The sequence below is a fragment of the Rhodnius prolixus genome, unplaced genomic scaffold (assembly GCF_049639745.1).
Source record: "Rhodnius prolixus isolate KJV_2025 unplaced genomic scaffold, Rpr scaffold_8, whole genome shotgun sequence".
Taxonomy (NCBI): domain Eukaryota; kingdom Metazoa; phylum Arthropoda; class Insecta; order Hemiptera; family Reduviidae; genus Rhodnius; species Rhodnius prolixus.
The window spans coordinates 37552526-37573432 of record NW_027411593.1 but is presented as its reverse complement, the minus strand read 5'-3'; the positions used below and the strand labels follow the sequence as shown (position 1 = coordinate 37573432).

General features: G+C 28.6%; 1 long non-coding RNA gene across 1 annotated transcript in view; it reads right to left on the bottom strand.

The window, feature by feature from the left end:
- Positions 1-945: 945 nt before the first annotated feature.
- Positions 946-20907, bottom strand: part of LOC141451405 (uncharacterized) — a 33050-nt gene continuing 13088 nt past the window's right edge. The window contains exon 2 of the long non-coding RNA XR_012456748.1: positions 946-20099. This is a non-coding gene — a long non-coding RNA (uncharacterized lncRNA). The remainder of the gene's footprint in view (positions 20100-20907) is intronic.

Genomic DNA, 20907 nt, shown 5'->3' with positions numbered 1-20907 from the left:
TTGTCTTACGTTCTAACTTTTTCGTTTATGTTTTTGATGATAATTTTGAACTTAGTGACAGTATTTGTTTGGATGGTAATTGATTTGTTGTATTTGAATTTTTATTTACATTATTATTAGTCGGGGTGTTCACTCATCTTATAGATTTTTTAAATCATTTTATTGATTTCATCTTTAGTATTATTTTTTGAGTTAGTAAGAACAAACGGATTTCCTTCTTAATGTAGCCGTTATATCGGAGGGGATGGTCAAATAATGATGAAGCGAAATTTAGCAAGAAAAGGAAGCCCTTTTGAACAATGTTTGGTAATATCGAAGTGCAGGTGCTCAATTTTATTTTTCTTCATCGTTTTTTTTCATTTTCCTGTCCCTTTGTTTAATATGGAAAAATAAGCTTTTCTTGAACGGCCTAGTGCATCATCGAGCCCTTTAATGTCAGTAAATTTAATAATGATGATTTTTTTTTTTAGTTTTTTAATTTTTCAAGAGAAAATTTTAAAGAACCAGACAACATGAAGTTTTGGTTTTATTGTTTTCACTTTTCCAGCATGGGAAAGCGTTTATTTTCGGTATAACCATGCAATTTTCTATTATTAAGTTTCAGTACATTTTATAATGTACCTGTATTTTATTATTCTATCATGCCAAATTTTATCTGGACTTTAATAGCTCATTGTTTAATATATTATCATAATTTGTTTAGCCTATTTTTTAAAGTTCGTCTTCTAAATATTAAACAAACCATTTTTGTACTAAATTAGCTCTGGTTTATTTTTGGGTTAGTTAATTTGTAATTTCTTTGAACTATAAAGAATCAATTTGGAATTTCTATATTCTGCATTGACTTTAAAAAATCATCTGTCCAGAAATTTTCACATTATTAATCGGTGAGATGCTGCTGGAATGTAAGCTGGCTTCTATTTTTTTAAATTAATTTATTCTGTAATTGTTTTAATTTTTTTTGGGGGGGGGGGGTACCAGAGTAGTTTAATTATTTTTAGATTATATATTTCGATTTTACCTTTATTAATTTGCTGACCAGGATTTTTTTTATTTTTTAATTTCTTTAGATTTCTTAAATTCTCCTGAAATTTGGGGGACAGTACTTTTCTGTAATTTAGGATTTTTCTTTTTAATTTGCCCAATTTGTATATTCGTTGATTAAGGGTCTAAAATCGGATTTCTTTGAAATAATAATATTTTGAGAGACCAGATGTTACATATTATTATTTGACAAAAATTTATTTCGTAGATTTGTTACATTTTTTTAAAGTTTTGGCCAGAATTTTCTACTGTTCTATTTACTTCTATTTTGTCTTTGTTGAAAATCATTATCTTTCAGGACGAATTTAGAACAAATTTTACCATTTTAATAAAAAATTAACAAAATGTCACTTTTAAAGAACAATTTCAGTTTATTTCTGTTTCATAATGTAAATTTGGGTTTACGAATTTGTGAATATTTCGCTGACAAGAAAAAAACATTGACTGAATCATCTTCCTGTGTTATTTTAGGTTATTTCCGGATTTAAGCTTTAGCCTAGAAAAGTAATAAGTAGTTGGATCTATTTATTTCTGGAAAATGGACAGATTTTGTAAATTTATTTGTTTTTTTTTTAAGGGAAGGAGGGGGGATTTTCCGTTTTTCCAAATAATAAAATTAATGTATCTATAAAATATTTGGTCTGATTGGTTACACTAAAATCAAAATCAACCCTTGAATTTGTTATGGCTCCGTCTAAATATTAATTCTATTAACCCTAATTTTATTTTTCCAATTTTGCCCAACGTGAACAATAACTTCATTTTATTTGTGTGTGTAGTGTGTGAGTGTGTGTGTGTGAATATTAACCAAATCGTAGATATCAAATCTTTGGGTAAATCAAATCGTTAAAAATCATTGGGATAATTTTAATTTTTAAATTTTATGTTTCCCGAATCTATTAATTTTTTTGCGATTATTGTTTAAAGACTGTCCTGGAATTTAACTTATTTTCCCGGCAATTTCGCGTTTTGTTCTGCTCAAATTAAAAACTGTTTAGAAGGACAGTTGTGTAAGGGTTGATCGTCAAAAAATTGCTGGAAAAGCGTAATGTTAAATTTATAGTACCCAAATTTGGACAATTTTTCCCCTCTTTTTCTAGAAAAGATAAAATTCCCAAATTTTCTTTAAAATAAAGGGCCAATCCTCCTTTATAACTGTAATTTTGTTTGCAAATGGAAAAATAGATTTCCAGAGTAATAGTTGCCAAAAATGAGCAAAAACTATTATTTTTAGAAATGGTTCTTGTTCTTGATCCTTTAGCTTTTCTAAACGACGTCATATCTAAAAAGAGTATTTTCCAATTTCCATAAATTTCACTTTTTTTGAATGATATTTGTTTTATTTTAATCGTTTTCTATTGGGTATTACATTTTGTGATTTAGATTATCTTGAATTCAATCTTTTGGGCCGTTTATAAATTTTGAATTTAATTGAGCCATTTAACAATTACGCTACGATTTCATTTCTATTGAATTTGCTAAATATAATCGACTTTCTTTCTTTCCAATCCAATATCTATAATTTTAAATTGAAAATCTTAAATTTATACTTAATTTTGAATTCGTGATTTGGTTTCAAGATAACTTTATATCTTCTGAAGTTAATGGTTTTCTTCTGTATTTAAATGGCACCAAATGAAAATTCATTTGAATTTTTCTTTACGCAATTTGAATTTTTCTTTACGCAATTTGAATTTTTCTTTACGCAATTTGAATTTTTCTTTACGCAATTTGAATTTTTCTTTACGCAATTTGAATTTTTCTTTACGCAATTTGAATTTTTCTTTACGCAATTTGAATTTTTAGCAAGCTTTATTATTTTTAATTGTCTTATCTTTAAATTTTATCATAATTCCAGATTTTTTTTATTAAATTTTAGGCTTTCGAAAATTTGAATTTTTTTTGTCTATATTTCCTGATTTTCTGCGAGATTTTTCTTTAAAGAAGTATTTTTTTTTTAAGAGCGGAAGTCCTCCTTTTATTTAGGGCGATTTTTTCCCAAAAATTATTTTTGTTTATGTTTCCGTATTTCTAATTGAAGTTTGAATACGCCAGGATTGTTTCTTATTTTTGTGATACCAATTTGATTATCCTTAAATTCTGAACAGATTTTCTAAACACGGCTAGTTTGAATCGCCTGATGTAAATTACTTTTTTAAAAATTTTTTTTTATTGAAAACTTAACCCTTTAATTTTCCTTTTTTCCTTCTAAATTTTGTATCTTGTGTCCATTTTTTCCGCTTCTTATTTGGGATAAAATTCTTGCCTTTTTTTAGGTTAGTATTTTGGTATTTCAGAATATTTAATAACTAAAAATAAATAGTTTTTTTTCTCAAAAATAGTTCTGTTCACTGATTTTATCATTTGTATATTTGAATTTTAACCACAAAATTCAGTATGATTTGTATCAATTAATTTTATTCATTGAAAATTCATTGTTTTCCCTGGAAAAGCTGCCATTGAATTCGAATTTTCAACACTGATTAGTATAGATAGAATTAGTTTATTTTTTGCAATTTTCGTATTATTAGTAGATTCAAATTTCATGTCTTAGTAAAATTTCCCTTTAAAATCAGTAATTACTTATATAAATTTCTTTAGATTCTACTTTAAAGTTAAGTTTTCTTTGACTTTTCTTCTTTTTTGACATTCCTTTTTTGTATCCATTTTCGTGTTTGTGGAAAACACTTGTGAAGTTTTCGCTAAATTTTTTTTTTTTTTTTTGATTAGATTTTCTTTTAATTTTTTGTTGGATCTTAAATTTGAAAATTCCAATAATGGAAGAGAAATTTATTGACTTTAAATTTTTGTAGCCTGAATTTTTTTTCCTGGACTTCTTTATTTTATTTATACTGGACTTAATATCAATTTTTTTTTGGACTGCAGGTGTTTTGGGAAATCTATCCTGGCGTACAAAAATTATTTAACTTTCAATTAACTTATCAGACAGTTCTTTTGGTTGGTTGTTTAAGTTAACTTTTTGATTTGATTTATGTTTGGTTCACTTTTCTTTTTGGAAGAAAAATTCTAATCATTCGTTTTAATTTTCAATTTCTGTTTTCTCTCTCGAAATTCCAATTTTTTTTCTTTACTAATTTAGGTCCTGAAATGATCTAATTTTGAGAAGAAGAGACTTCGTGCTCAATGTGATTTTAATGATTTTGGTAATTTAATTATTAACGATAATAGTGGAGCGTAATTTTTCCGTTTTATTTTTGTCTTGTGTTAATTTCGATAATTACTTTTTGAGTCAGCTTTTAGCATTAATTGGTAGACTTGTAAATTTGTGATTTTTTTGTTAGAATGAATTATTTAAATCTTCCCCCTCTCCCAAAATTGGTAAAAATAAATCAAATTTTTGTATATTATTTGTTCTTGAAGTTCAGGTTATTTCCGCCAATCAAGACTCGCTGTTCTGATTTTAATTTGATTCATTGGTTATAAAGCTTCAGAGAACTGAATTTGGTTACCCTGAGATGATAATCCATTACTTAAATGGATTCAGAATTGAGCTTGATATTGTTTATTCTTGGGATGAATTTGGTAATTTTAATTTCTTTTATTTTAAATAAATTTTGACTTTGGTCCAGATAATTTATATTATACGAGTATTGTTCTAATATAAAATGATAATTCAAAACATAAATTTATTATGTACAAAAAAAAAATATCTCTCAGATCGTTTATAAATTGCCATTCAAAATGCTGCCTGATTATTTTGCCGAAAGTTTTTTGGATTTTCAATTTAACCTCCCAATCAGAACGGATAAATTTATTTCCCAAAATTAAAAAGAACTTAATTTTCTTCTGTTCATTTGATTATGTCCAAAAATTGCCTTAATTTGGGTGCAGAATTTTTTTAATATTCGTGTCTTTATTAAAAACTTTTATTGTAACTGTTAACCATTAACCTGTAATTCACTCGGAATTTTATTTGAAAATTGTTTCTTCCAATTTTCAAGGTTATAAGAGAAATATTTCCGTAAAAGATTATTGATTTTTTGATCAATAAAGCTCCAGGGATTTTGATCAATTGATGAGGAATCTTGAGTAAGAAATTATTATTATTTTTGAACTTATTTACTTTTGATCAAAAATTAAATTTCAGGTTTTTTTGCTAGAATTACATATTTTATTTTATTTTTTATCTAAAACTTTTAAAATGTCAACATGAAATTTTTGGGGCATATTTCTGACTTAATTTTGAGCTTGTACTGATTTCTTTAGTGATTTCTATATTTGTTTGATTCATTGATTGATTTATTTTAATATTTTCCAAAAAGAAGCAAAAAATACAATTTTGACTTTATTATTTTTAATTTTTTAGTTTTTCGAATTTAAAAAATGAAAAAAGGTCCAAAATTGTCAAAGTTGGTTGGTTAACAGTGCCATTTTTGGGGGGGACAGTTTCCAGCGATCAACCCTTAAACGACTGTTTTTATTTTTATGATTAATAATTTTTGATTCATCCTATTTCTGGCTAAACGATTGGGCATTTAGATCCTGATTAATTAATGACTTGTTTCCTTTAATTAGAAATCAGAAATAAAAGATTTGTAATTTGGGGGGGGGGGCTAGAATTTCGACTGAATTTATCGTACAAAATTTAATTTTGAGGAATTTTGAATATGAAATTATTTGACCTTAATTTTTTTTCACCTTTTGAATAAAAAATCTAATTTTTGACGGGTTATTTTCTGAAATTTGGGGCATATTTCTGATTGTTTTACTTAATGTAAAACTGATTCGAGCTTTTAAAGTATTTTTTTATGAAACTTGATTTTTGATCTTAATTTTGTTGATTTTAATAATACACGGTTTTCGCTGATTTAACCATTCTGAACTATTTTTTTTTTTTAAATTAAGAGAAATTTTGTCTCATGTTTGATCAGTATTTTTTTTTGCGAGTTTGGATGCTGTTCAGGCCTAAAATTTATTTTGGATACAGATATGTTTTATTTTTGCATTCTGGTTTAGCAATGCTTTAGTACTGGTTGCTGAAGATTGTTGTGTCTAGAATTGATTTTATTTTACTTTATTTTTTTATTTTTTTGATGTAAGGGCAAATAATTTCTTGAATTTTTGGATAATGTACTCTTTTTTTTTTTAATTTGTTGCAATTTATTTATTATTTATTTTAAATTCTTTGTTAGTAAGGGTACTTGTCACACATATACCCAAATATTAATTTTATTTATAAAGTTAAAAACAAATATTGAATATAATTTTCATTTTCTCTTGTCTGTTACAATTATAATTATAATTAATATTTCAGCGAGTTCATTTTAATGTGAACTTATTTTGTCAATTATTTCCTTTATATTATTTTTGAAATGCAATTAGTTGAAATTGAAGAATTTTAACTCTGCCCCCCCCCCGCGCCACTATTCATTGTCTAAAATTTATTTTATAAAATTTTGAAAATGGACTTTATTCGTGAAATTATTAATAAATATTTGATATATTGTGGGAGATGTTTAATTTAAATTGATAGTATTTTATTAATTTTAGTCTTCTCCAATCAGGCTATTTTTATAGATGAATTTCAATTGTTGATTATTTTGAATTCTTTCCTTTTATATTGTTGAATTGTTTCTGAAATTCCAAATTTTGTATATTTTTTAAATTTTAAATTTAAATAGCTCTGGCTGATGAAAATTTTGCGTTTTAGCGAGTTTGGTTTTGTTTATTGTTTTTGATAGATAATTAAAAATTTTGATTGGTTTAATTTGTATTTGTATGAGTTTTAATGACGTTTATTTTTATTTCTATTGGTTCGAATAGTTGGATGGGCTTATTTTCTTTAGAATTAATTTGAAATTTGGTTTTTCTCGTGGATTCTTAAGTAGATAAGTTAAATTTGTTTGTTAGTTATTTAGCAAGTAGGACTTCCTTTCGGGTTACTAGTTCCGTCTTTTGATATCAGAATCTTATATCTTAACCAAACCAATCACAACGATCTAGCACTTTCAAAATGGACCAAACCAACTATAATTTAATTGGATTACTTGAACAGGAAGACATATTATAGGAGACAAACTTTGTAGGGAAAGATCAAAGACGTGCTCATTCTCTAAAGACACACTCTCAGCCGAGGGGGAAGGGGGGGAGGAGTTACCTGTTTCGTGGACTTAACGTCTTAGTTTAGCTAAGGACGAGGGAGGGGAGCCTATTTAAGGTTCGTTGGGCTAGAAGTTTTATTATAACTAATGTTTATCTATAATATCCTGAGTTCCGGTAGATATGGTAGAAAATGAGGTTGTTCTGAACTGTCGCCTACCTCCCACCCTCACCCTTTTTGGTATGGTGCCTAAAAAGGAATTGGTCTTGTCAAGGGAAACCGAAAGCCCGTGGTTGATCAATGAACAGAACTAAGTAGGGTGGAAATATCTGGCTAACCGAGGAGAATATCTTAAATAAATTCTGCATAAAGTTTAGGGTTTATTTCAAATCGTCTTGAAAATTTTACTTTAATTTTGTTTTGATTTTGATTGCATTTATAATGTTTACTTGTTTTACTTTTTTAAAATTTAAGGTTCAGGTACTTTTTGACAATTTTGTAGAAAAGAGACATTCCATTTTTCAATTTAAATTTTCTTAACGTTTTTTTTGTTTGAATTAGTTTTCTTCACAAATTTTCTGATTTTCTTGAGTCGACGCGTGCTAAATTTTAGAATAAATGTGATTAATTTAATTCTATTATTCTCAATTATTTGGTCTGAAATATTTGCGAAATGGACGAATTTATCAATTCATATGTTTTTATAAATTTATATTTCCTTGATTGAATATAATTTTTTATTGAATTCATACAATATAGGCACTTTTATTACTTTTAAAACTAAAGAGTTTTCGATCAATCACAATTGTAGGAAAAATTGAATGAAATTTTCTTGAATATCTGAATCTTTTTATTGATCAACATTTTGCCTAATCGTAATTTTGCAAGAAAGTAGAAGATGTCAGGTTTAAAGTATTTCTCAAATAATTACCACCATTCTTAAATTCAGCTTGAGTTGATATCTTTTTGATTTGAGTTTAGTTTTTGGTTTGTAATTTCAATTAATAATTTTTGAAATAGTTTTGAGTTAATACATAGTTTTCCTTACTTACTATTTAATGTAAAACCATTGGTTCAATTTAAAGTCCAAAAGATTGTACTAAATATTTACTAAATTCATTAATAACTTTATTCTAAACATAAATTATTTATGAATTATTCCCCCAAAATTATGCAGAATAAAAATCAATAATCAAAATTTTCCCAATTATTTCTGGGAATCGTATTAGAAATTTGAAAAATTCTAAATTTAATTTTCTGCAAAGCTTTTCCGTTTGATTTTTCTTTTTGGTCATTTTTTTTTTTTTTTTTTTTGACTGCTGAAAAAGGGTATTTAGGGGTGAGAGAGAGGGTGCGAGTGAGTGAGGTGTAGAGAGTTTATCCTGTTCATTGATCAAAGCAATCTTTTCTTCTTCCGCCACTAAATAAGGTAACCAAATTATCGCAAAGTTTTAATGAATTTTGAAATTCCCCCCCCCCAATTTCTTGACAGCATACAATTTAAAATTCTCGTTTATTGTAAGTTAGTCTAATTAATTTTTTTAAAATTATATTTATTTTAATTTAATATGGAATATAAATGTAGATTATTTGGAATGAGATTGTTTATTGGATGAAGCATTTTTTTTTTTAGGTGATTTTTCCGTTGATTTGAACTATCATTTTAAAATGCAAATTTTTGTTGGAGGGGGGCCGTTAATTATAAGTTTATATTAAGTAAAAAGTTTGTTTTTTTTTTACAATTTCACTGCACGAATTTTTGTAGATTTTCAGATGAGATTTTGTGCTAGTTTTCCTTCTTTTTATCTAGTTTTTATTTTAGCTCTACCAAAAAGTATTCGCATTCCCTAAATTGGTTTTTCCTTAACCTTCTCAATTTTTCCAATTTTTAGTTTTGGTTTTTCAAAACTTGCTTCTTTTTTTTTTCCTTAAATGAAAATTATCATAAATGAACTTTTCTATTAATTGTTAAGTATTAAGTTTTTGACATCTTTATAATCTTAATTTTGTTTAGCACTACAGTAATTTGCAATTTTTCGACATTCTGTTTTTAGTTCATTTCCTTCCTTTTCTTTTTGAAGTAATTTATTTATTTATTATCAATAAAATTGATTTAGAAATTGACTAAAATTACAGTTTTTCTGGATTTTTTTTATTTATATGGATCTATTTATTTATATGGATAATTCAATTTTTGGGGGTATTAGTTATTTATTTTTTAGGTATTTATTGACTATTTAATAGTTTATAATTAAATACTAGACTGACAAATTTTGAATTCAACTTGTTGATGGGATGGGACGCTCTGTAAGGGGGGGTAAGTTACGAACAGTTTTAATTTAGTGTATAATTGGTTTAATTAGTTCAACTGACTGCAGCTTTTTGGTGGCAACAGGTCTTTGGGAAGTGTAAAAGGGTTAGTTTTGTTGTTCGTGCCGTCTATGTAGGAGTGTGAAAAAGTTACAGGGCAAAAGAGTGTGGGCCCTTGATGAGGGTTAATTTAAGTGGGACGACTTGGCAAAAAGGCATGGAAATGAAGTGATTTAAAAAGGACCCAACCTGTTGAATTTAGCCCTTGTTGGTTGGTGAGTTAAAAGTGGTATTACCCTAAAAAGACTAAATAGAAAAACAGGTCTCTTTAATTTTCACTCTACAGTACTCAGTCTCTTCCCTTTTTTTTTTTTTTTTTTTTTTCTAAATAAAGGGCAAAAGGTAACCCCTTTTTCGGGGTGGTCTGCTACTTGTTCCCAGTTTACTCAAGCTAAGGTAGGGGGGAGTCTGTGGTGTTGGTGTGCCGTCCACTCTAGGCGTCATGAAAATGGAACATCTCTCTCTCATTAACTTAATCATGGAGGCACAGACTTTTCCTCGCTGCCTGCCTTTTTTTGGTTTCCGCTGAGGAAAAACTGAGCTCTGAGATTACAGACTGCAGTAAATCTCTTAAATTTCGTGCCTTTTTTTTTTTTTATGAACAGTACCAAAGTTTTTCCGAAATATACTCTCTCAGCCGCAATGTTCTCCCTTTACTATCTTTTGTATAACCAAATTAGATGATTTTTTGGTTTTCTCCGTTTTTGTGTTAAAACCTGGGGATCAAGGGGGGGGCGCCTTTTGAAAAGGTCCGGAAATACTCTTAATTACAACACAAGCAGCTTTTTTTTTTTATATATATATATATAAAGAATCCCTAGGCATCCTCTCAAATTTACTGACAACTTCAGCCGGAAAGGGTTAGAAAAAATTACATTACGTTCTGTTTTTCAATTGAATACCAAATTTTGACTATTTCAGTTTTTCATTACACGAAAATTTACTTTATTTGTTTTCGCGCTTCATCGTTTGTTTAACCAAATTTCGATCGAATACAGTTGATATATATTTTTTCTTTCTACACAGCTTTCAAAAGCTTTTTTACCAAGTATGCTCTCTGTTGAAAATTATTTTTCTGGATAAATAATCATGTAAATATTGTTATATTTTGGTAAACCTATAAATAATTATATAATCATTTTAATAAATTAGTAGAATTTTCTAAATAATATTAGTTATTTCTATAAAATGAAAGTTAGACTTAAAGAAAGCTATTAATCAGTTAGCATACTTAAATCTAATAGAAAGCTGAGCTTATTGTCACTTTTAATTGTTTATTTAATTTTTTTACATTTAATTGAAAAATATTTTGTTTATTTTGTCGAGGAATGCCTTACAAGCTGTTTTTAATGAATTTATTTTGGTGAAATGCGAACAATTTAGAAACAAATCAGCACATTCTTAATGTTTTTTAACCATAAGATGATTTTTATAAGAATCTGGCCTGAATTAATCAACACGAGAAAAATTTGAATTTGATTGAATTTAGTTTTGGGCGCTTCAGGGGAAAATCTTTACAAATAAAATTATGTATTTATTTTTTAAGTATTTAGAAAGCGTTGAGATTATAAATATATGTACAGAGATCTTAGCTTAGGGAACATTTAGGTATTAACTTTAAGAATTCTTCTTGGATAATTTGCCCTAAAAGCGGTTAAAAAGAACAAATAAAAAATATATATAAATATTTCAATAAGTTGCGCGTATAGATTGCCACGATATTTCGAAATCTTTTTATTCGAAGTATTGTTGTTTTAGTGTAGTAAACAATTACAAACATCCTTGTAAATTTTGATTCGGTCTGATTAAACAAAAAAAATCAAAATTTTTTGATGTGAACCAGATGAATTTGTCCTGAATACGGGATGAGAATTTTTTTTTTTTTTTTCAATTTTTTAAACCGTCTTATGAATTTTGATTATTTTATACTTTAAAATAATTTCGAAATAATCTTGCAAATTATACAGAATTCTTTCTTGAACACACAAGGCAAATTTGGCTATAATCTTCTTTTTTTGTTTTTTTTTGAATTCTACTGAATTCGTCCAGAATGTGTAACGGAATATATATTTATCCCTTTTTTAAAGGATTCTGATTATTTTTCTAACGGTTTGGAAAATTTTTTGGTTTTTTCTTTTGAATGGAATTTGTTCTGTAACAAGGAAGATAAATTTTTAGAAATTGGATTGAATTTTGAACTGCTATCCTGGAGTTAGATTTTAGAGATTTTTGTTTTTTGTTGTTTTTTTTGGAGATTTTGGACAATTTTCTCGTTAAACCAGGAGTCATTCTTTGTTCTTATTCTGATTGAACAAATTTTGGAGCTTTATTTTTAGACTTTTTAAAATTTATTTTAATAGACTATCATTTGTTTTGAATTTGATTTGAAGTATTCTAAAGTAGAGATTTCGATTTATTGTAAATTTGGTATTTTAAAGAACAAATTATTTATTTATCTTTTTCTTGCTGAGATTTTCTTTTTTATAATTTCCAAATTCCAAAATCTATCATCTATTTTTTTTGTGCCTATTTTTGGGGGGGGTTTACTTTTTTTTTTTTTTAGTTTTTTGCGGTTTACTAAGCATAGTTTATATAATGTAAAGCGGTATTTAGCTTCTAAACGTACAGGAACTTTGGACCATTTTTTTGATGAGATGAACTAAACTACTCGTAGTATTATATTTAAATATTAATTTATTATCCCAGTAATTTGCATTAGTTTATTGTCAATTAGAGTAAAAAAAAAGAAGTGATTTTTTTTTTTCTTTTCCACCGTTTCGCGCCTAAATTCTCCAACGAGTTAACAATTTTCCAGGGTTCCCCCCTTAACCACACCGGAAGTCGCTTTATTTACTAGGCGGTGACAGTTTAGTAAATGATTGTTTGCCACTGTACCCAGGGTGCCGGCAAGATGTTTATGGTACTAAAGTCAACTTTAGATGACATACCCCCCCCCCCTATTCCTTAAAGTTGAGATTGCTTTTCCACACCTCTCCAGAGCCCTTCTCCACCAGTTTTCCACCACTTTATTGCCAGACTTATGTATGTATGTTGTACATTGTTATGTGTTATTTTCCTAAAGCAAATTCACCCCTTATATTTTCTGAAGTATAGGGCCCCTTCTTCTAATGTTTAAAACAGTTACCCTCAATTCTAAGCCGCCCTTTCTTGTTTTGTATGGAAGATTTAATGAGCATGCTTTATGCTGTTATGGTGGTTTTGCTTGGATTTAAGTTGTCAGAGATTTCTTAAGTGTTTTAATGGATATTTATGTTTTTAGATCGAATTTTATTTTGGTTATTGAAATGAGGCTATTAAATATAAATAAATTTGGAATATTGCTTTTTATTTCCTTCCGTTTTTGTTTTTTAAATTTTCACTTTATTTTAGCTGAATTCCCATTAAAAATGCTGAATCGAAAATCATTCCGCTTAAACGTTTTAATTTTAAGTAAAAGACGAAAGGAGCCATAATTTCAGCTAGATGTTTTAACCATTTTCGTATTTTTTTTTTACGTAAATTTCGGATTTATTACCTCAGAAAGATTAGGGAAGCGAACAGGAAGTGAAATTTGCTTTCAACTTTTAAACTGATTTTCTATTTTATGCTAACAGGAAATTAATAAATGGTTTTTCTCTGTTCTTGCGCTTTTTCTTTTTTTTTTTTTGCTTTGTTCTGTTAAGGATAATTTCAATTTATAGGAAGTCAACTTACGTGAATTTGGTTTTATCTTAGAATTGAATGATCCTGGTTATTTCTTGGTCTTGGTTTTTAATTCCGCTTTGTTTAATTTATTGAGTCTGGATCAAATCTGCTAACATTGTTGTTTTTTTTTTTACTATAAAAATTGAGAATTACAAATAATTAAATTTTTAATATTTTAGTATCCCCGATTCGTTGCAATTTTACTGATTTTTCTTTACAAAAACTAGAGAATATTTTTTTTTTGAATTAGAATTCCTGTTGAGAGATTAAAAAGCGGGTTTTATTTTCTGAAAATGGGTCTTTATTTAAATGGGGGGAAAAAAAATTATTTTATAACTTTAGAAGTTTTGAAACTGTAGTTATTTCTAGTGGACGTCCAGTTGTTGTATAAGTTATTTTCTGTTTACGATTTTGACTTGCTTAACTGTGTAACAGTTTATTATTAGTTCAAAAAATTAAATACCAATAATAAAGCCTACTATCTTAAACAGAATTTTGAAATTTTACTGAATATATATTTTTTTTATGTATTGAAATAGGGAATTTTTGGAAATATTGATCTGATATTATTATAATACTCTTATTTTGAACAGGACGTATTTAATTTCAAGATTCCTAATACTTAGATGTAACATAAACATGAATTTATTGCTTTCCTTTTGCTAAAAATGACACCTAAACTTTTTGAATGTAGACTTTTCAGAAATTTTAAAAAACTAGTTTAAAAAAAGGTTATTTTAATTACCTATTTACTGTAGTCAATTTTATGTTACCCATAAAATAACCCAGTAACTCCAGCCTAAATATATTACTGTATACCACAGAATTTTCAGAGTAGTTTTTTTTTTTTTGTTTTTTAGATCCAAATTTTTCACCATTTTTCTTTGCATAACATTAGCGTTTTTCTCATTAATGAGTTCCCAATAAATCTACATTCAGTAATTTTTAAGTTATTTCTTGAGAGAGACTAGTGTTGAAAAGTTAGAAACTAGAGAGTGACTTCCGCTGTATTTTATTTCTTAATTTCAGTTTATAGATATGTCACTTTAAGGGCTCCCTTTGCCTATTTTGGAATTTTCTTCCTGATTTCAGGATTTTTTTTTTAAATTTCACAATTTAATTAATTTTTCCCCGATTAGTTTGATTTTATTTTGACTTTCAAACGTCTGTAGCCAACAGTATAAATTTATTTAATTAATAATTTTAAATTTTAATATCGTGATTAAATTTTGCGATTAGTGCATATTTTTGTTATTGAAAATGTAAAATTTATTTTTGTTTTCATGAATAGTCAAATTGTCTATTTAGGGGGTGTTGTTTTGAGGCACTAAAGTGGGAAATTCAGACTAACCACAAATGTTTCCTTTTTCTTATTTACTGAAATTGCAATTGAATACTCTCGCTAAAAAAAAAAAGATTTCCCGATGTTGTTTTCCCTAGTGAAACTTTGTATTTTGCTTAATTTATTTTTCATGAATAGTTTTTCAAATTTTGTGGTCATTATTTTACATTAATTAGTATCCAAGTTATAATTTGAATATGATTTGCGCTCTTGAGATTGCGAGATAATAATTTGGAGTAAAAATGTGGGCTATTTGGTTGGTTGGTTATTAAGTCTATAAGAAAAGCCTCTGATTGCAGAAATAGTTTTCCGATTTTTTTCTTTTCTTTTTGTGAAAATTCATTTTAAAATTACCAATACTTTGTTTTTCCCATCATTTAGAGCCACTTCTTTTTTTGGAGTCACATTTTGTTTTAATAACTTTCTATTGTCACCAGAAATAGAGGGGGATGTTTTTTAAAGATTGTTTTCCTTAATTCTGAGAGCAACTTTTGAATTTTCTTTTCGAATTTAATGGAACAGAATTGTCTGTTAAATATATGATAATATTTGCCTGATGGTGATTGCCTGAGATTGTTTCATTGAAAACTGAAAACCTTTTGTTCAAATTAGCAATAATACAAATTCTTTTTTATTTTTAATTTTTTTAAATTTGTTCTAAATGCATTGAATGCAAATATTAATTTAGCCATATTGTTACAAATATTTTAAATTTTCTATTACATATTGGAAGCTTTGTTTTTTTTGGATTTTTACATCATTTATTTATTCACTATGCTGTGCACTCATTGTGTTTTTGGCTTTGAAATTAGACTTTTTTTCAGCTCATTTTTTTACATTTATTTATTTTCATTTTTTAAAATAATTTGAAATTTAATGTTAATTTATTTTCCAATTAAAATTTTTTTGTTTCTCGTAAGTTTTAGTCACTATAATTTTCTATTTTGATAATTTAGAAGTCATACACATGTTTAAAGTTTTGAAATTTTCGAGTCTAATCAGTATTTTTTTTTCCAATCATATTTTAAAAATTAGAATTACTATTGATATTTGATTCTTTGATAATTTTTGTGCCTAAATTTTGATCCTTAATGAAATTTAGAATATTTATTTATTGAGAATAGATTTTTATTCATTTCTATTAAATTTTTCTTACTAATTATTGCAATTTTGAATAATTTCCTAAGTACAGACTTAATTTTTAGTTATGAAATAGTAGAATTTTGTGGCTTTTCTAATTATTTGAATTTAATATTTGAATAATAAAAATTTAAAATACTCTTAAGTATTATTTTTAAATTTTAATAGTTACAAACTACAGTTCCGCTGCCAGAATTATTGTTGTCTACCAGGGAAAAAATTTTTGCGAGTCTTTTTGTTTAAATAAGTTTAAGTAGTTTCAAAGTATTGTCTATAAATTCATTCGTATATTTAAATTTTAGACAACTCTTTTCCAAACAAGTACGCTGGAATCAAATGTAAAAAGAAATTTAATCATTTTTGAATTTGGATATTTTAAATATATATATTTTTTAAAGATCGTTCTGATAACTTTATAAATTCAAACAAAGCCGGAATTTCAAGTTACATGTACATTTGTGATTTCGAAAAATAGAACTGCCAAAATTTCCTGCTAAAAAGTGCTTTTTTCTTTAATTTTTTTTTGTTTTTTTTATTACAATTTATAGGTGGAGTAATTTGGGTTTCTGATAATGGCGGTGCTCATAGTTTTATTTTAAAGACCTCTTTGGCATCAAAACGGTTCAATTTTTTCTTATTTATTACTTCAGCGAATTGATTGGTTATGTTTTTAATTGCTTTTTGATTAGTTTTTTGGGATTTCTGTTTTTTTTTTTTTTTGATCTTTTGGGCTGGTAGCTTTTCTATTAATTTGAGAGAAGATTGAAATTTTTAGCTTTGTTTTGTCTTTTAATCGTTTAGCTTTACGAAATATTCTTAGAACAATCTTTTACCAAAAAGGAAACTTATGTACCAAATTGTGAACCAAATATTATAAAAAATATTAATTGTTTAGCGTTGAGGCTTTTTGATGATAATAGTAGAAGCGTCAAACGCTACCCGCATTTAGTAGCGTCATTATCAAACAGCTGGCAGCCTAATGACATAGCTCTGTACTATATCTATCATCCAAAGAGCAAAACCCTGAGAAACTTTGGTAGCCAAAGTTGAAGTGCAAAGTTGAAAGTTGAAAGCTTTAAGGCTAAATGTGTTTGTGTGTGTGTGTGTGTGTATGAGAAATTGTGGAAATAGCAGTTGTAAGATGGCGGGCAGGGATCGTACCGATACATTCCGGCAACCAGGGCAGCTTTTCCCGCGCGCCAAAGTCATTTGTGTCAGTCAAAAGACCTGGAAGTAAACGTATAATATAAGAGGCAAATGTTGGCATCACTGTTCAGCTTCTGCTTTTTGGATGAAGTGGTGAGGCAGTGCGCCAGTGCGAGGAGGGAGGGGGGCTATGGAGTGGAATCTATTAGCGACGGCTCTCGGCTTTGTCATTTTGGTGGTGTGTTCTTTCACTTTGCTCTTACACAGAACGTCTTTGTACACGCTTTAAGGGGTGTGTGTGGTAGTATTGTGTATGAATGTGTTATGCTGACGTCATTAAAGAACTTGGGACCTCGATAATTATCTTGAGAAGTTGGTGGCGCTTTCTCTGCTCGGCTAACCAACCAAGCCGTTTCTTGCAATTTCCCAACGTATACCCTTCTTATCCGCACTCATGTCTTTTCTACACTTTCCTCCAAGATGTAATTCCTCCGCCCTCTGTTCGGTCGGGGAATTGGGGGGGGGGAGTTCTAGTGTACGTCTTGTCTTCATTTTCTCCTTATATTGTGCGTTGTGTGTGGAATTATTTCTGTAATAAATTACAGACGCCCAACGTGTTCGTTATCCTCCAACAGGCAGCGTTAGAAGACTGAGAGTAAGTTAGGGGTAGAAAGAGCCATTAGTCAAAAGATTGCGAACACTGTGTGCGAGTCAGGGTTCTTAGAGGCTGGGAATATAGAATTCCCCGCCCACTTCTACTGGGGTTCGTAAAGAGCTGTTGCAGAAAGAGAGAGTAAGCTGAACGAGAGAGATATACGTATATCTTAAGGGAAGAGCGTTACGACAAAAGAGAAGTTAGTTCTGTCAGTGTGTGTGTGTGTGTGTGTAAGAAAGGGCTAAGAAAATTACTTCTAGTGGAGGGCTTTTAATAAATGACGTCTGAAGGTAATTTCTTGTCGGCAACAGCAACCAGCGCCTCTAAACTAAGGGCTAAGAGGAAGTATGAAGTATGTGTTTTGCCCTCCTTTACTTCCAGTTCTCTGGCTGCACGTCTTATCATTTTCTAACCTCATGAACACCGGAAAACCTAAAGGGTTTTTTTTGGGGGGTGGGAGTAACAAAAACACCGAGCAGTAGGACGAAGTAAGAAGGTGTGAGAATTAAGATCCGTTGAGAAAGGATGAAAAGGGCAGTCCCTGTTTTCATTGTTTGAGATCTCATTGGCGAAGAGAATGAGCCGAAGGAATTGAAGAGAGAGAGAGACAACGACTCGCGCGCCTTCCTGACAGATCAAGGGTAGGTTATTAATGGTTGTGGAGCTTGACTAAAAGGGAGAGAATCAGAGAGAGAGTTTAGTATGGGCAGGGTAAATTTTAGGCAGAAGGGTTTTATATTAGGTGAGAAAGGTTTCTGCACTATTCGGACCAGAGGAAGTTGGTATCTATTTCATTTCTTTTGGGTTCCAGTTCAACTATAAACTTGGGACTTCCTGTATCAGACCCTTTACAAAAACAATACTCTCTCAAAATAAAAACGAAAATTGTGATAAAAAAAATGGTCCAATCTGTTTCTGAAGCAGTTAAACTTCCACATTTTGAAAATAATTGCATTTTTTAGACATAATTTTTTGTGAATATCATTTTTAACCTCCAAAAATTTAAAATTAAATTCATTTTTTTGAGAATGAAATTTTTTTTCTCTTTTTATTTCACGTACTGATATCCTTTGAATTTAATATTTTTGAGCAGATTTTGAGGTCCCTTGAGTCCAGAAAATTCAAATTTATTAAATTTAGGTTTACCATAAAGATGATCCCAAAACTAGGTATCGGATTAATATCGACCAAAAGTGGAAATAAATTTACTGAATTGATTTTTCTTTGTTTTCAAGTTTTTATTTTTCTAAAGTTTTTCCGACTTTCTCAAATAAGATTGCCTGTAATGATTTTCTTTTAAACTTGGTATCACTTTTCTTACAGTTTTTCCAAGGTAAATTAATATTAGAGTGAATTTTTCCAGGATTAGGAATAAAGTTAAGTTTTCCTTTAAGTACTGTTTCAGATTATACTTAAATATGTTTTTAATTCGTTGATTCGATAATTAAATTTAAAACAAATCGATAGACGGGAGTGAACTTTACTGAAACTTAGTTTTTCGGTTTTCCAATTTGTTTTTCGTTCGGTTTTTTGTTTTTCACAATGAGTTAGTTTTCCATTTTCTTTCTTTCTTTTTAGAGAAAGTCGTTAATTTATTACAGGACATTTAAAAATAAAATTTCATCCTCAAAAATAAGAAAACAAAAATTCCTAATAACTTTTTTTTAAAAAAAAAAGAAAAAGAGCCTAAAATTTAAGCAATTTTTCTTTTAATTTTAAAAAACTTTAAATAAAAAAATTAAAAATTAAGAAAAACCTTATATTCTTTAAATTGGAAAGTCTGCGAAAAGAAAATACTTTTATTTATTATTGATAATAATTCTTTTATTTCATTTTTTTATTGTCTTTTCTTTTTTTTGAAATTTTAATAAAATATAATCTTTATTAACAAATAACCGTTTTTGATAATGTTCTACTTTTTATATAACAATTAACACATAACAACAAGAATTTCTGTAACAACGGATTTTTTTTGGGGGGGGAGATCACAATTGGCTTCTTTTTTTGGGAAAAGGCTTATCTTTTTTTTGGTCACAGTTAAGAAAACTAATTGACTAAATGATTGTTTTTCTTCTAAAGTATTCTCTGTAAGCAGACTTTTCTCTTCTCTTTGACAAATGTTTGAATAATTTATTGATGACTTTTGCTTAAAAAACCAATAAAAATAAAGTACAAAAAAAAGAGAGAATATTTTGATGCATTTCATTGGATCTTCTTCTAGTATTGGTGTACCCAATTTAGTATTGTGATTGTAAATAGAGTCGTGAAAATAATTTTAAAATTTTCATTTTAGAATTTTGTGGTCAGCTGGTCTTAAATTAAAATTCTTGATGAGTATTTTAGAAGCATTTTTTGCAATACCTGTTCTTTTCTAGGAGAATCAACTAAATGAAGAAAAAAAAAATTTTAAATTTGCGTCCTTTGAAGTATTTGGAAAGTGCTCATGTTCTCTGGTGGAAAATAAGGCTACTGCTGCTGCTACTGCTGCTGGAAAATTTGTCCTTTTTTGTTTTCTCTTCCATTTCCTTTTGTTGTTGTTGCCAAAAAGAAAATCCAGAAGATGTTTTCATAGTATGGATGGCCTTGATTATTGGATGATAGTTAGTTGATTTAATTTGTGGTAGGATTTTTTTCATCTGTAACAGAAATAAAAGGATCAAATTAGTGATTTATATTTCTATTAAAACCAATGGTTTTGTTGTGATTTAGTAAAGATTATTTCTTTTTTTTTGTGGGAAATAGAATAATTAGTTTCTTCTTCCCGTCTTCATCAGGAGACTTAGATGCCTGTTGAAAAGAAGCCCAGCCTCCTTCTGCAAACACTGCCAACAATCGGGGCACTCAGGGGATACTGTAGATGGGTGGGGGGGTTGTGATTTACGCAGCTGAGTTCCATCCACTAAGTAGTTTTTATTTAATTTGAGAGGAGAATTTGTTGTAACAAGCTATCAAAAGAAGGGATAAAAGAATAATTGCAGTAATTAAGAGAATTGCAATGAAGTAAAACTGGTGATTAACAATAGATAGTAGAGGTAGCGTTGATGTATGACGGACGAGGTTGTATATGAAGAATAAGTTCACAAGGTCCTGTTTAATGAACTGATGTCTTTCGATATGGTGACCCGAGAGATAAAGTGAGAGATGAGAGTTTGAGAGAGAGAGCGATAGAGCTTCCGGTGGTCCTGACTTTGTTCTTAAGTTACCGGAACTTCAACTGTATACAACTACGCACGAATTCGGGAGGTAAAAAGTAGCTATTCGCAGGATTCGAACTGGGGATCTCCCACTTACAAAGCCACGCTTCAAAAAACGAACCATATCAACGGCAGCCCCTAATTTGGGAGGTAATGCAGTAGATACTGGTAGTAAACTTCTGGTGTAACATAAAGGCGTAATTCCAACCTATTTTTTTCGGGATAACGTTGCCCTGTGTCTGGGATTACG